We start from the raw sequence: 16,697 nt of genomic DNA on the forward strand, positions 1-16,697 counted from the left end.
CAAACTTACTGTCACTGATCACAGCTGTTTACAGCAAGTGACCATCACAGTAGTGGGTACAAAAAATGGAGGAAGACAAACATAATGTCCTGATTTAAAAGAAAAAAAGAGTTGCGGAAAAAGGTTTTTAAAGTTTTATCCCATTTTTTAAAAGGATCAAAAACATTGGAATTTCTCTTCAGAAAAACAAATCGACTCTTCAGAGTGAACTTCAGACTGATTCAAAGACATAAAATAGCCACGGTGATACAGTGGTTTTTGTTATGTCCAGAACTCTGACAGTTCATTGTTAATCCAGTGGCCTTATGTGAGCTGAATAAAGCACAGTTTGGCAGCTAAGGTTAGGGACATGTTTAAGAAAGGCTGACATTTACACATTAAGGTTCCTAAGCCTTTGGACTCACAGCAGTCAGCCTGTGGCTTTGTGTCCTGCTGCTCTTGTCACGGCATATGGCAGACAGTTGAGCCAATGAGATATACAGTATGTTTAAAAAAAGGTTTAGAAGTGACTGAGAAGTGAGTAAAATAAAGTTAGACAAAGAATGCGTTTCCCACCTCAGTTTCTTTTAGTTATTAGGCTCTCCAGCTACCCAGACTCCTTTTGATTTTTATTCATTGAGTCTTCTGTAAGCAGGTGTGTGCCTTGCTAGACAGCCTCTCATGGGGAAACTCAATTAGCTATCTCAACTACATTTAGTCTAGAACTAGCATGTCTGTTTGCTCTGGCAGGAGACAATATATCATTAATGAATTTTTCTGTAGTGGTTTTGTCTATTCAGCTGGACTGAGGAAACAATAGGTCAAGCAACATACAGTACAGCACAAATACCTGCAGCCAACCTTGGCTGCAGCATCTAGATGGATATTTCTCCTTGTACTAGCTGCTCGAATGCGGTGTGAATTGGCTGAAACATAAGCAGTGAAATACGCAGCCCTGTGCATCTTTAAAAAAGGAAGAGAAGTGAATAGTCAAGGATGGAGAGAGACATGGGCTTGATGCACAGTGTGGATTTTCAACTCTGAAAAGTCTGAACTATATACAGCTTGTTTATTTTGTTGGATTTATCTACAAGAGCAATGTGATGCTGGATGGGATTTCATCACCAGTAAACACTTGATAAACAGAATAATAATGAGCATTGGCTCTTCAGTTAGAAAATACAGCAGAAGGACTAAACCGAAACAGACTCTTAAAAGACAAGCATTGTGCTATTGTTTAAATGCAAAGATGTGTAAAATGCTGCTATATCTGCTGTTTCTGTTATATACCAGTGACTCACTCCATATGGCCTCATATAAGCACTTGTGCAAATCTTAGCCAAACTCACTGGAAATAATTATGCAAAACTTTCCCAGGTTGCTGAACATCTCATGGCAACATAACACTGTTACCAGACGTCGTCAGAGTTATTAGTCTATTATTAGCCGCAGTGGCGGCTGCCCCCTGCCTCCTTCCCTCCCTGCCGACGCGGTGCTGTCATCATAGATGACTAGCTTCTAATTGGATACAGAGGAGGCCGCATCCATGTTTCACACACTGTGAACGGCCATTGAGTAGTCAGAATCAGATTTTCAATTAAATAAGCCCCAAAAAAGCCAGAAATAACATTTCTTGGGGAGGTAGCAAGCTGATTACTCCATGAATTATATTGAGGCTTTTGCATAAACAGATGATTCCAACGAGATGTCTGAGGAGAAATGTGTGTGTGTGTGTGTGTGTGTGTGTGTGTGGGGATGGATTGTGGAACAAAGAAGGACCCTCTCTTCTCTGTCTCTCTGCGGCAAACACACTTGGCACCTACTTTTTGTTTTTCATTTCTGCACACGTTGGGTAAAAAGAGAAAGAGAGCGAAAAAAAATTGTATGCAAACACACACACACACTCACACATTCAGAAGCACTCACACACATATGTATACACTCACACAGTGGGAAGCTGGAGAAAAGCGAGAGTGAGGCAGCTGTGAAAACATTGCTTCTCAGTATCAGAAGAGACTTGAGAGGAAATATGGTGCAATTTTTTACAGCTTTCTGCCTGTCAGGGTGAGTAAAGAGAGTCCTGTCCAGTGGACCTTTACAGTCTCCACACGCATAAACACACACACGCATCACACTCCAAAATCAAAACCCTGGTGTCACTGAGTGGGTTGTGAACATTTGCCTGATTTGAAGCAACTCATTGTAGTTTTTTTCTTGCATTCCTGCTGCCTATTTTTTTTTTCTTTCAGAGGTGCACATTAGTCTGTGGCCTCATTTTCAGTATAAACAAGTGATTTCATGCTAGCGATGGTGGTAACTTTGTATTTTTTGGCCTATTTAGGCACCACTATAACTTCCTGTTTTCAGGCACATACAGATTGGTCTGTTGAATCTAGGTTATATGTACGTTATTTTATGTCCGCTCCCTGCTCTCTGAATTGCTTTCCACAGCAGTATTGAGCCAAAGAATGCAATTGGTTTCTTTAGTATTTAGTATAAATGTAGCAGCTTCAGAGAATAAGGCTTCATTTAGTGTTTATGTGTGTGTGTGTGTGTGTGAAAATGTGTCAGACATTGCATTTCATTATGGGAAGTGCTCTGGATCTTTGTGTATTCTTTGTTTCTCATTATTTTTTTTTTTTTTTCATCATCAGCACTTCATATTAAACTGACACAATCTCCTTGTCTGAGTGTGAGGACGCACACGCACACACACACACACACACACAATTAATCACAAGAAAAGGAAAGTGTCTGCTCAGGTTGCATAACACCTTGAACAGAATGCGTTCGCTCTCTCCGTCTCTCGCTCCTTCCTCTCTCCCATCATCACCTTTGTCAGAGGATAAACTCTCCGGCTTGCAGGCTTTCTGTCAAAGCCCAAAACCACAAAAAGGGGCTCACTGTCTTTATTCTTGCAGCCTCTCTGCAAAAATCTGTTTATACACTGTATACACTTTCACCCCTCTGCAGTCCTCTCTTGCATTTGCCTCCTCAAAGACCGACCCCCCCCCCACCACCACACACACACACACACACAACCCCGCCACCCACCCCCACCCACCCCTGACACTTTAGAAACAAATTGCTTTGTCCTTGCGCAGAGTTCAGCCAAAGAACATGAGCGTTGACAGCTATGGTCTTTTCAAGAGGAGGGGAGGATTACTGCATGTATGTATTGAGGTTGGATTAAGACTTTGACGCTATTGAAAGGTCCCGACTGGAGCATTTTTGGAATTGGTCAGTGAGTCTTAAGCCCAGATAAGACCAAAATGAAATCAGCAAAGGCCGGGGTAGTAATAATAATAATAACACCAAGGATAGACAGAGAAAAGAGCAAACAATCAAGAAATGTCTGGAAAATGCAATTTTCACTCCGAAAACCATCTGCTCTTGTTGCTCATAATCTGCGGTTGCTTTTGATTAAGATTAAACTTCGTCCAAGCCCTGTGAGCTATTAAAGCAGTGCAGCCTGTTTCTTTTTTTTTTAATAAAGATGAGTGATTTGAATTGTGATTTGGGAAGCTCTGGAACAAAGTGAGGTGTGTGTGTGTGTGTGTGCTTGTGTTTCTGTTTGTTTATTTGTGTATACATATGCCTATGCTTCTGCTTGTGTCCACGTGTGTGTCCTTGCTCCGTCTGCAGTCGTTCAGGGATTAAGATGATTTATGCTGCCCTGGCATGACTTCAGCTTCACCGCGTGTGGGGTGATAGAACCATCATTCATCTCTCTCTCTCACTTCGTCAGTAAAAATCAAGTTTTTTACTCAATCCCCTAAAGCTGAACTGTCTGAAAATTTCACTTCTGATAAAAATTGTTGCAACATCTGGTTATATATAGCAAACTGTATTAATCATGAACAGAAAGTTTTCTTGGTCTCTTAGAAGAACACTCGACAGATTGAGTGTTACACACATAAAAGACTCACAGTGGACAAAAAAAAACAAAAACAAAACAAAACTGTAGGCAGAAACAAAACCTGGTGCCTACATTACCCATAATGCAACCCAGCCACCGACAGTTGAGTTGATTCTGGTGTGTTATGCTACTAGTGGAGGAGCTGGCTCCAGAGATCTGGTAAGCTTACTTCACACACCCAGATTTTGTGTGTGTGTGTGTATGTGTCAGTCCTGATATGAGACAACTACCCAAAGAGCAGTTTGAGAGCAAGTTCATCATAACAGCTATAACTGGATAATGACTGTAACTTGTTTCCCTGCGCAGTGTGTGAACCCAATCTGTCACTTCCAGAAGATTTTCAAACCCGAGCCGTACACTGTGTGTGGGAGGCAGGCTAAACAGTGCTCCTCTGCATCTGTGTACACGCAGCGATAAATACAGTAGCTGGGTGCAAAAATTAAAAAAAAAACCAAAAAAACAACACACTCCAGAACTAGTGCTAATTTAGAAACAGTCCAAACAGCTTGCCTTTTTTCTGAAAGCAGCTTTCACTTGTGCACTTGCAGCATGAATGATGCCCTCTTGCCTACAAGCTTTTGATTTGCGTCTTCCCAGTAGCATCCCCCCAACAAACCCATTCACTCACAGTGAGTTGCAGGCGATGCAGTGTTTACTAAGGCTTGCCAAAAGCTGATTTCAGGGCATTCACTTCAACAGACAGCGAGACCTTTTTACATCTGTTTAAACCAGGCCCGGCATATATGTATTTATGTGTGTGCTCATCAGTGTGTGTGTTATATTTTTTGCGGCCATCGCGAGTAGGCTTGCAGGCACATCATCTGGATTAGGACACCCTGTTTTGTCAGGCCATCGGTAGTGGGGGCGCATGCACGGGCGTCTTTTGTCATCATGTCAGTCTTTCCCTGCTTCATTTTGTCTTCTTCTCCCTCTCTTTTCATGCCTGATAGAAGTTGAAGGGTTGCTTGATGCTTAGACAAAAAAAAAGCCATAAAAAGTTGACAAACTAAACCAAAGAACAGACAATAGGAATAGCAAGGAAGTTACAAGACTTGTGAAGCAGGAGCGCCTGCGCTTTTCGTCAAACAAGGCTTCAGCTCTCTGTTGACTATTACTCATTAGTTTTTCCCCGCTTAAATCTAATCCTGGATGCCCTGTGGAGCCACTTTTGTGACTAGTTCCACAACCTCCTCTAAAGTGATTGCCTGAGGGTTAGTTTGAACCACAGACAAGATAAATGCTATTGTTTTAGCCTTAAAGGTAGCCATTAGTCTGCGGGCGGGACCACAAACAAAAGGACAGGAAACAGACAAAGAGTTCTGCACTTTGCCACAAATGCAGAGAAACAGGTGTGCCCCTGCTGCATTTGTTCAAAGGGTTAATCTTTTCTGTAAACCCTGGGGAAAGAAAAACAGCTCACCTGGCCTTCCCCTAGTCGATATTCTTACCACATTTACCTCCATTGTTTGGCTTCAGTGTCACGTTACTTCACTATGATTGCGTCCGCTGATGTGTTTTGGCTCTCAGGGTGTCTTTGTATTGTAGTCTGAATAGAGGCTTTTGACTGCCACTTTGGTTTTCCTCATCCCTCACAGGAAGTTATGCTTTAAGGCTGCAGTCATCAAGAGACGTGCATGGATAAGCCGGAGCTTTGTGAGGTGATTGCTGCGTTTCACATGCTTGAAAAGACAGCCGCCACGGTGAGTGGCACACAAAGGAGAGGAGAATTCATTTTTGTTCTTTGTTTTGTGACCTTGAGGTGGGGAGAAAAAAAAAGAAACAACCACACCTGGGGTAAGGAGAAGGGTGGGATCCGTGTTTGCTGCACGTTTGGATGCACGCCTCCTCGCCTTCATGACCAGGTGCACCGAAATGACAAACAACACAGAGGAGGGAGCGCCGCACGATGATGGAAAGAGACTCGGGTGAAATTTGTCAAGTCACGGGCTCAAGTTGACGCGGCACTTCAATTACTGGGTGCCAATGCATATTCATCCCGGCGTGAGGGGGAAATGGCGCGTGGTGCCCCAGAATAATTCCTGGGCTGTCAGCGGGTTGTTTTATTTCATGACGAACCCCTGCTGATGTGTGCTCTGTGAAAGAGTGATCGAGAGAAAAAAAAGAAAGAGAATGAAGGAGATAATGCATTTATATAAAAGGAAGAGAGACATTCATGAAAGTTTTTCCTTTATGTGGTGTTGTGCAGGTGCTGCATACAGGAATAAACAGCTCACATTGTGAGCTCAGAGAGCACAATAGTGGAAATGCTGAAGCTCTTAGGATAAATGGGTCAACAATGCATAAACAATCAGCTTCACACTCGCTAGAGGAAAGCAAGGAGAGTCCAAATATTATCACACACACGCACGCAATTTCCTCCAATGGACGCCCACAACACACACGCTACACCAATTTCATGGCTGTGCAAATGGTTCAGAGAGTATTTGTCTTAAACAGGGTGAGCTCTCGGGCTTCATAAAACATGTATGACGCTAATGCTGACCGTTATGCGAGTTTCTTGCCTTGAGTCGCCAGGGAAACTGGTTCGATGGACTAAATGGACAAGCCTTCGTAAAAAGTCTCTTGTAAAATGCATTAAGTCACTCACAAATGCTCCGTCACCGCTTGAACAGACCTCTGAGAGAAGCACAGAAGGATTGTTCAGGGTGAGAAAAATAATGAGCTTGCTTTTTCTTCCCCACCCTGAAATATAAAAATATATCACATATCTACTTTGGGAGGGGACTTTTTTTATTTTTAGTAATGCATATATGACCCTCAGTAATTGTGTCCATGAGCACATGGAAGAAAAAGAAGAGAGGAAATAATGAAATTCTACAGCTAGAGGAACTGGAAGGATATTGTCCCTCCAGGTGAATGGAAGGTGCACATGTGTGCAAGCCTGCATACAGCTGTAAAAGGAGGTATTTGTGAGTGCTTTTTTCTGTGTGTCAAAACCTTCTGCATGTCTGCCTTTTGGTACAGATGTGCGTGTGTGTGTATGTAACATGTTATGAAACCCTCCAGCTTCGCCCTTGTGTCAAAGGTCACAGTGTGTGCCACACTAACACGGCTCTGCAACAGGGACCCTTCCTGTGGCAAAGCTTCTGGGCTCCTGTGCTTCTATTAACTGTGTTAGCTTTTCATTTCAATCCTCCTTCCCCTCTCTACCCTTCATCACCGCACTGCTTCCTCCCTCCCCTCCCTTCCTTCATCTGAGACATATTAACTGTCCTCAAAGGCAGAAGGAAAGAGAAAGCGGGAGGATGAACCCCTACTTCCATTGTTATATGCTTTCGTCTATTTTTGTATGGCGAGGGGGCGAGAGAGAGAGAGAGAGGATGAGGTGGAGGAACAAGGAAGGAAGTAAAAATAAGTTCTAGTGGGCCGCAGTGGTCTGGTTGCACTCCTGATTTATGATGAATGATGCATCTCCGCGTGGCTGTGTATACATGTTCACCCAGGTGTAGCGTATACAACGCTACAGATCAACAGCGGCATCTGTAAAGCACTTGGTCAAGATAACATTTTACTTTATTATCATTATTTTTATCTGAATGATATGAGGACAGTGACTTTCATCTTGTTGGGTGACTTATAGTATAGGAATGTACCATAGTGTATCTCACGCCCGACGTGGCCCACACAACACACTTGAGACCACTTCGTTGCATCGAAACTTGCACAATGATTATCATTAGCTTTCTACATGATGCCTGCAGCGAGCAAGCATTTGTTTGCCTGTGTTTTGACAGTTTTACAGCATTTAGCTTCATCTCTGAGTCATCAAACAACCCTGATTAAAGACAAACATGGTGTCAAATTCCTAAATAATACGACCTAATTGGTATCAATTAGTGACAGCAGCCTCTGCTTGCTGGCAGACTGAGGGGTTCCCAGACAAAATCCCTTTCCGAAAGGAATGCCAGTTTATAGCCGTGCCTGCTGGAGATGTGGCACAACAAGCTGCTCTGCAAATAGGCACACGTGGGTGAACCCAGACAGGGTGGCAAAAGAAACATAAACAACAAAAAGTTTACAGATTCTTTTTGTACTGTTTTTCACTAGTTTTAAATCAGTGCTGGGGACAAAGTTGTGGGTGGTAGAAAAACACAATGTGAAATATCGGAATTGTCAAAAGCTGCTGGCGGGCCAGAAACCGCACACACATAAGGTGTAAGGGAAACAGAGAAAGTGCTAGGATGCGCATGAGTCAGCTCACGCACAAACACAGCCAGAAAAATGTACACAATTTGCAATTCCTACCTTAAAGGTCAAAAAGAGTGTCACTGCTTATATCAGACTGAAGTGCAAACACACACACACACACACAGAGAAACACAGAAACACAAGGATATATCTTACCAATTTTGGGAAACCTTCACCAAAATGAACAAAATTTATGTATGTTGGCTGTAAGCACGTTACATCTGGTTCCAGTTGGTTCAGTTGTGTTTGGAAAAACACGTTCACCTTTTGAGCTTTCTCGGAAACATCTGTAATCACATAAATGTGATGGGTTTTATAATCGATGCAGCATTCCTCGTGTGCAAAATTAAATTGCCGGCAATTTTTTCAGATGCGTGGAAAGAATGTGTTGAGCAGGAGAAAAGAGTTCCTGCAGAGTTATTATGCACGAACTTGTGTATGTGCCTCAACTGTGAGATATAAGGAGGGAGTAGTGAGAGACGGTGTTTGCACATAAAGTATAGTATGTTTGGCGAATACATGAATGAATGCATGAGCGGCCCCAGCATGGTGTCGGCCTACAGAATGTGTGAACACCTGAATGTGTTTTTCTGAATTCTGTTTGTTTGTGCTTTTTCAACAAGTCCCCTGAGGTGAGAGAAATAAAAAAGCCTCAATTCTTTGGCTCTCTCAGCGTTCCCTCTCAGATAAGCTGCTGGTGTGAAGTTGTCACACTGCAACATATGCACATACATATACATGCACTCACATGTTTGTCCCTTGCAGTGGTTTGGTTTGTTCAGCCCACATTTAAGGATTGGAAAATATGCAAATAAATAAATAAATAAATAAACCCTTAGAGTCAGTGAGATAGATTATTGGCATCCCTTATAGCTAGCCCCTCCCCTGATCTAGACCTCACACTGGGACAGACATGGAACCCACTGTGTCCCAGTACTGCACACCTGATGTTCCAGCATGCACCGGCAAGTGTGATCTCTTTCTCTGTGCAACCTGTTCGCCTCATCTGCTTTGCAATCATGCACAGAATCTTAACCTGTCGTTGTGACAAAAGAGAGGGAAGTTAGAAGGGAGATCTAAAGGGTGGTGTTGGGGGGGCAAGTAGAAGACAAAGTGCCTGGGAGGAAACAGGGGACACAGGGAAGAAGGGAGTGGAAGACGGGAGGTTTTGGCTGAGTGCCTTGGAAGTGTTTAATTGTCTTCATTGAAGACCGCCCCACCAGTCCACCACCCCCCACACACTTCCAAATGCAACACCTGACACACACACCTTGGCCAAAGAGTGATGACATCGTGAAAGGGAAAAAAAAAAGAAAGGAAGAAAAAACAGCGAGGTGCATTCCAAATTAACAGCTGTTGGAGAAAGCGATTTTATTCCGAACATAACAAATGCCCGTGCCATTTGGAGACAAGCCAAATTGCTAGTCACCGCTTCGCTGCTCCTAAAAAGGCATAAAATGCACATGGCGGCGTGTATGACTGTAGGCCTTCATTGAAAATACAGTCGTGTCTCTGCAGTACCATGAAAAAACATTCTGCTCTCCTTCTCTTTCTCCTACCAGTGCTGGCTGGCTTTATCAACGGCACATTCTGACTGCAGAAAACAATGAGGAAACACAACGGACCTCTTTGAAGCCAAAGTCGATGCACATATTCCCTCTGACACAATATGGCCGCCAACGTTTTTTCCCCCTACCTTTTGTGTGTGTGACAATGTCTTATATTCTGTGCATACACAGCCCTGAGTGCAGTAATAAAGTGGCTGCACGTTTTCTCTCTCCAAGCAAATGGTCATCATGGCTGTGTGATGCTTCTCGGTGTGTCACTGTTTGGAAGCCAGGGGAATGACTTTTTTAATCTCTGGCAGGAGTGGGTGTCAGTCCACCTCAAGCTACACAAGACGCCACAGCAGAAAACAATAACTATATATATGAGTGTGTGTGTGTGTGTGTGTGTGTGTGTGTGTGTGTGTGTGTGTGCAGCACATACATACACACATCAGTTCTTGCACAGTTTGTCTGTCTCCTGTCACTTTGCAGTGTTACATCCATTTTGAGTTGCTTCAGGTGTTAACTCAAAACTCATCTTTAATTTTAACTCTGTCTATATTATTACTTAAGTTCAATTAAAAGACCAGTTCATCCAATTTACAAAAAAAAAAAAAAAAAAATGTGTCCCTGAAATTTCTGTCTCCAGTCTAATACGAATACAGTTTCACCCTCAGTGTAGTTGATTGGTTTGCTTTTCATCCTTAAAACAAAACAGTGCTGTTGGTTTGCTGTTAGAGGCCTGAAGAGGTTAATTAGCAAATTAGTAAATCATATGAAAAAGAAGCAATGTTGTGCTGCAGAAATAAAATAAATTCTAGACTGTTAATCATCTTCCTGTCCCTCAGATTTATCCTTTAGGGAGGGTTCCGACCTCTGTAGATAGACATGGACCGTGTTTTCAGTACTGTCTACAGTGAGAGCTGTGGATAATCCAAAGCAACCTTGATATTGTTTAGGAGAGAGATGTTGCTACTAAATTTTTAAAAATATATCTTTTTGGTATTGCTGCAGTTTGGCTGAAGTGATCCTTTAACAGAAAACATAAAAAAGCTTTCTGTGCAGATTCCTCTGCGCTCTGTGCTTCATGTGAAGAGCAGGTATTTCTCAAGCTTTATTCTGTGAGTGTGGTGTGTTACGAGAGTAAAAGGCTGCTATGATCGGGCTTTACAGTCCATGTGCGCCCATGTGGAGAGACAGCGAGGAAGACAGGACTGTAGATGTGACACTCGGGTATGATTTGAATACCTGCCTGCTCTGGCTGAGCAGTGATCAATCATCTCTCTGTCAAGCACCACTCCCTACTGGCAACTTCTCCATGCATGTAACCCCGTCCCTCACTTCTTTTGCTTCTGTTTCTCATTCTCTGTATCTCTCTCCTGCTTTTTTTTTTTTTTTTTTTTAAATTATTAATTTTTTCTCTATCTCCTGGTCTCTCTCCAACCTCCCATCTTTCGATCCATTTCTGGGCTCCTGTGCAGTGTTAGTCATTTACTCCGCCTCGCCGTGTTTCCCTCTTTTCAACTCACCAGGCCCTCTTGTTCCTTCTATCTCCCTTGCTGTTGCCTTGCCTGAGGATATCGTGGAAAGAAATCAGGGGCGTGGGGTAAAGGGACAGATGGAAATGAATGACAGACACAAGGCAGTGGTCTGCAGACACACACACACACGCACACACACACGCACACAACCTTGCTGTAAAATATACAAGCAAGCCTTACATAGTTTTTTAGATGTAACTACTAATTATTTCTTTCAATTCTGTCCCAGTTTTAATTTTCAAATGAGTGTTTTATTTTACTTGTGTGCACATGTGGATTGTGACCTTGGGGAGGGCAATGTGGGGGGGGGGGAGCATGTGTAACATGCTGATTGATAGCGTTAGAGCCTTCCGCTGGGTGATTTTTCACTACACTGCTCTCCACCGGGTGGTAGCGGGCACACAGCACGCACACACAAACATAAACGCACACACACGCACACACACATATTCCCACTCCTCCACCAAGTTGAGGGAAATCAGACCTAAGACCAGCACTGATGCTGCTTCGCTCTTGAAATATGAATGGTTTTAATTAAACAAACTCGCTTTGCCATCTGGCCCTACAATTGGGCTTGCCTAATGAACAGAGTTACACACAAACACACACACACACACACACAAACATGCACACACATCGACATTATTAACCAAGCTAAGCAGCATTCCAGTGGGCAAAGCTTTGTAAATAGAGAGAAACAACAACAATGAAGTGATCCAGTGAGGTGCTTCACATCGCTGAAAAAATAATGCAGTGGCTCATTCTGCTGAATGAGGTGTGTGTGTGTGTGTGTGTGTATGACATGAGCTTATTTGTTTTTCTCTGACTGAGAATGTGTGCATTTGCTTAACATGTGTATTTTGAGTGCATTTTCACTCTGTCTGTTTTTGTGCAGGTTAGCGAAGGCTCAGACGACGTCTGTTTTCGCGACTACCTGAGTGATAACTGCTGTGATGTGCCTGGTGTCTGTCCTCTCTATTGGGCCAGCTAGCCGGCATTAAATGATGATGTTTGTAATCCAGCAGTGGTACCCCAAGATTTCTCAGCAGGGGAGACAGTAGAGAGATGGTGTGTGTGTGTGTGTCTGGATGTGTTTGTGCGTGTGTTTGCTGTGGGGGGTGGTTGTCTGGCAGCCAAAGCACAGAAACGTGGGAGGCATGCTAACGTTAGCAGCCCGTATGATGTGCTATTACTCTCTTAGAGGCTACAATAAATTTGCACCACTCATCTGTCTTAGCAGCCAACACAAACAAGATCAGGCAGCCTGTGAGGTGCACTCAGTGATGTAGTGGTTAAAAAAAAGTTGAATAAACTAATGTATCGCCTCCTGTCTCCTGGCCATCATCATGGGAAAAGTCCTTTTCCCATAATGTTTTCATCTTAAAAATTCATCAGAAGTGTCAACTTCGTTTTACTAGACACACACAGTATACATTAGCTTTGTTAGCACTGGCCTGCAGCAGCTCAGCACAAGGAGGTGAAGTTAGTCATAAATTAACATAAATTAAAAAAAAAAAAGCCAATATGCAATGATTCACACCATGGATCAAATAGGATAGATCATTGGCAGCGTGACCCACAGCAACACACGCTGCGCGCTGCCTAGCCACACTGAGATACTGAACAATATTACATCTTCAGTGCCCGGAGCTGTTCAGATTCACACGGAGGTTTCCCATGAAAACACTTTGCGCACCTCAGATACCTCATTCAGGATGAAAGGGCAATGTGGAGGCATGTTATTCTGAGGTGTACTTGAACTAACACGGCAAGAATTGAAAAACTCCCCTCCCCCCAGCCATGTGGAGATCAATAATACAGCACAAAGTCTTTGACCTGCCGATAACACCGTACATCTGGAAGGGCTCTTTGACATCCATAACGGCCTAATGGGGTGTTTGACTCCAAACACTCAGTGTTTATGAATATCTGATTAGCACCAGGGTAAGCTTATGAATAAGTGAGGGGCCCAGCTGTGCATCAGAAAGATCAAGACTTTGTGAAATGTACCAAATGCCCCAGCTGAGCAATATATGAAGCTATGTGCTGTTCAAGAACGGTTGTAAAATTTTTGTCTTTCTTGTTCTGAGAAGGTAACTAAGAACTACAAACTGAATTATTTGTGTTCAGATTAGCAAATTTTTTGGAAAGATGCAGCAGAATTTTTAAAGGTTCCTGGCGAGCTGATACAAAGTCTGTGAAGGTTAAACTACAGAGGAGTCTTGTTTGATAGTTTGTGCTGCGTGGAAAGGGTCAAGAATTAGTTCCCGTTCCCACAGTGACCCCAGCACTCCCTGTTTTGAGTCCGTTCTGAAAGAATCTGCCTTGGATGGAGAGGCTGTGTTTTTTCTCTTTTCTGACACTCCCCATGGAAAGAAGTCAACGAACAGAAAATAATAAAGTTTGAAACTTGACCTTGATGAAGGAGATGAGGAAAAGAAAGCATGGTCCCTTGGCACATCTGTGCATGGCGGATAGAAAGGAAGGATGAAGAGTGGGAATGAAAAACTGCGTGTGTTGTTTTTAACATGTGTTTGTCTGTTAGCGCAGATGCCTGCATAAGTGTGTGTGTTTGGGTTGGGGGTGCATTTATTTGTGTGGGACAGACGGGCAGCAGCTGCGATTGAGGACGATTGTTCCTGCACATTGTGTGAACATCGATTGACAATAAGTGAGTCAGAGTGAGGGAAAAAAAGCACAGAATCAAAAGGGGGACATTAGCCTTTGTCCGCGTTTCACCGTGACACAAAGCGATGGCAATAAAACACGATGAATCAGTAACATGGTGAATGAAAAACAAAAATCAAATCCTCAGAGTCAAAGTTTTCAAACTGACACTGCCTCTGTTGCCAAGGTTGAGATCTTGAACTGAGCCGTTTATTTCTTTCAGTGACACACACATTCGCAAATTGCGACACACCCACTCCACTCGCTTCCCCTGTCCCCGCTTTACTCTGGTCTGGTCAAAAAAAAAAAAACCACTCGCGACGAATCACCGCCGCATTACATAAGTAAATGCCTGCAATTATCTGTTGCTAATGATGCCCATGCCAGCACTGAGCACCACAGTAAGCCATCTGCTAACTTTTGTTCTCCCTCTTTCCCCATAACTCCCTAATTCACTAAAAGGGGCTCGGCCTTCGTGTGGAGTAAAGGCAGTGCTGATGTGTGCTCTGGCTACAACACAAGGGGGAGCGCTAATAACTGTAGTTAGCATCCCTCAAGAGGCTGGAGCAGTTTGCCAATATTTGCCCTAACCTTAGATGATTGCATTTAATCTACACTTAGGTATTTAGTTGATGCCCTTATCCACACTGACCTAGCATAAGTGAACAAGCAGCAGCCCAGCGTCTTCTTCAAGGACTTCCTCAAGGATATGAAATTAGAACTATTTTTTTTCTGCGACTGAATGACAGCACCCGGACCAATTACAGTCTGTCAGACCATAATGCCACTGTGCTGTTTACTTTAACCCGGGTCATTTCTCCTCCTCCTAGCCTCACAGTACAGATTGTATAAATGAGTTTCAAAGATGTGAGATTTAGAGGTTGAGTTGAGTTTGAAAACAAAACAGGCAAATGTTCACATGCACTCACTTACTTTCAGTCTCACTTGTACAGCTGCCATCTATGCACACACACACACACACACACACACACACCACCAGTTTGGCTGATCTCACCAAAGATAGCGAGCAGCGGCGGAACATGTTGTTTCTTTTGGATTGGAGACTGATTCATGAATTGACCTTGACTCTGCTCCTCCAACAAATCTCTCTTAATGCTCTACTACACTATGCCAATGCACTTTCTGAAACTGCAGGAAAGGAGAAATAACAACATATGAACACTGAGCTGAAGCCAAACTTAGTAAGTTACCATATTTATTAGGTCATTATGCTATTTGCAAGATATTCCAAATTGGACAAACATTTAGGAAACATGAGGTTTGTTTGGTAGTCAGTATTCCATTTTAGGACCAAACAAACTTTTGATAGGGCTGGATGTTGTGGTCTCTGCTGTTCCTGTCAGATAACGTTTAAAAAGAGACAAAATTGAAGTGAGCCTATTATTTGGGTCTAATTTAGACAGTAAACGGGTACCTGTTGTCCAGAAAAAGCTTTGTTTGAATAGCCACAAAGTGCCCCTTTCAGCTCACATTAAAAGTGTTTCAGGTCCCTTTTAATCTGCATTAAGGCCAGAAATTCACATTGGACACCTGCGTAACTGCTCACCTGATGTGCACATCTATCTGGTTTATCTCACTTTCCATCTGCTGTCAGGGTCAACGCGAAGTCATAACAACACATTTAACCCTCTCAGATATTCCCGAAGGGTAAATGCATTTTGTTGTCCAAGCCTCATCTTGAGCATACAGTGGAACACTGTCTGTACTGCATTGATCTAAAATAATTAAGACATCATCTACGAAATAACTCAAGCTAAAAAGACAGGATGTGAATCTTTAAGCTATTTAAATCCCCTTATCCTAAGCTGCAGTGGGGAAGCCTTTGCACTTAGGCTTAGCACTCTCAAGACAGCTACTCCTTGTTAAGCATCGCCTCAGACTCCTATGAATGGGACCATTACCCCCATCTCTCACTGCACACCCAGACACACAGTCACACAGACACGATGGTAGCAGTCTAGCTCAGGCTAGCTGTGAGAAGGTTCTGCAAGGGAAGATACAGTTCTGCAGTTAGGGACTGCCTTTACAACAGGCTCCGGTTCTTTCCACTGCTCCCACTCACTCTCCCGAGGCTGCTGTCTTTTCACATTTACAACCTACAGAACATCAGTTCTACCTCCCAATTGTAGAAAATGAACTCCTTCATAGCGGCCGCAAGCCAAACACACACACACACATACTGCAAATCATATAGCTTCTAAACAATTCAAGTTAGGTATCAACCCCCCATTGTTCTCTTACTTCACTTTATCTCTAAGAATACGGGCTGAGCTATCAAGATATTGTAAAAAAAAGATCTTCCCTCAGTCAAGTTGAAGCCTAGATGACAAATGAAATTCAACAGGAATTGTAAAAAAGTCCAAAAGAGCTGCAAAGTAAAAGGAGAAAGACGATCTGAAAGGTGCTGATATAAAAGAATATATCTGTTGAGTATATTCCCTCGTGTAGTTCCTTTGATCAAATAAGCCTGACGTTTCTAAAACAAAACCATAGGATTTGTAATAAATCCAAGACCTCGCCTTCATATGGTGTACATTTGTCAAACAGCTTTAGCTTTAATAAAACTTGTAGTAGCTACTACATCACAACCTCAGCACTACATACACCTGATAGTCTTACAGATCTCACTAAGCACCGCCAAAAATCTTCAAATGAAAAAGAAATGAAGAAATGTGATAAAAAAAATATTTAAAAGGACAAAACCTCACGTTTCTGTATGTTTGTGACACTACCATCGGGCGTGTTACGTGAATGCTCTAGTCGGTATGTGAGTGTGTGTTTTCTTGTATCTTAGCGCTTTCTTAATCTCCTTTT

General features: G+C 42.9%; 1 protein-coding gene across 3 annotated transcripts in view; it reads right to left on the minus strand.

Moving 5' to 3' along the window:
- The window catches only part of pcdh7b (protocadherin 7b), a 103,404-nt gene that overhangs the window by 37,706 nt on the left and 49,001 nt on the right, over window positions 1-16,697 (minus strand). The window lies entirely within an intron of this gene.

The sequence above is a fragment of the Scatophagus argus genome, chromosome 23 (assembly GCF_020382885.2).
Source record: "Scatophagus argus isolate fScaArg1 chromosome 23, fScaArg1.pri, whole genome shotgun sequence".
In the NCBI taxonomy this organism is placed as follows: domain Eukaryota; kingdom Metazoa; phylum Chordata; class Actinopteri; family Scatophagidae; genus Scatophagus; species Scatophagus argus.